Source organism: Diuraphis noxia, unplaced genomic scaffold, assembly GCF_037042655.1.
Source record: "Diuraphis noxia isolate RWA-SAM2 unplaced genomic scaffold, SU_Dnox_SAM2 contig0004, whole genome shotgun sequence".
NCBI classification, from domain to species: Eukaryota; Metazoa; Arthropoda; class Insecta; order Hemiptera; family Aphididae; genus Diuraphis; species Diuraphis noxia.
Genome location: NW_028301714.1, coordinates 10,367,534 through 10,368,093, shown reverse-complemented (window position 1 = coordinate 10,368,093; position 560 = coordinate 10,367,534).

The window sequence follows — 560 nt, the reverse complement described above, 5'->3', positions numbered from 1 at the left end:
AGGTTGTTTCAAAGCTGATATTGACGATATTGTAAGACTGGATAGGGCCAAAGAATCACAGAACAACAGAATAGAATAGATATAGATATGGATTACAACACATATTATATTATTTTATATTCCATGCAGAAGTAATTTAAAAGCCAAGATATTATTATGTACGACTGTGCGAGAGAGAAGACTCTAAAGAGGTTTTCTCATGGATGAGAATAAAGTTGTTTTTTTCAGTTAAATCACTTGAATCCTAGATTAAACAATAAACATACATAATATAGCGTTTCTGGTTCAGCGGAGCTTAAGTAATTTTCTAAAAATGTTTAAGAAAATTACTTTAAAACATCTATTATGGAAAAAAATACTTTTATATTAATTAATAATGTATGAGCCATATGGAATAATCTCTGGGCTAACTCTATATTCAATAACCTACTATACTTCTGCTTAATATTATAATTTATTATAGCTTTTAATTAACATAACTTTTGAGCAAGTGACCACACTAACGGCCATCGAGTCTGGCGACCGGAGCCACCATACTTAATATGTTACCTACTTTAACT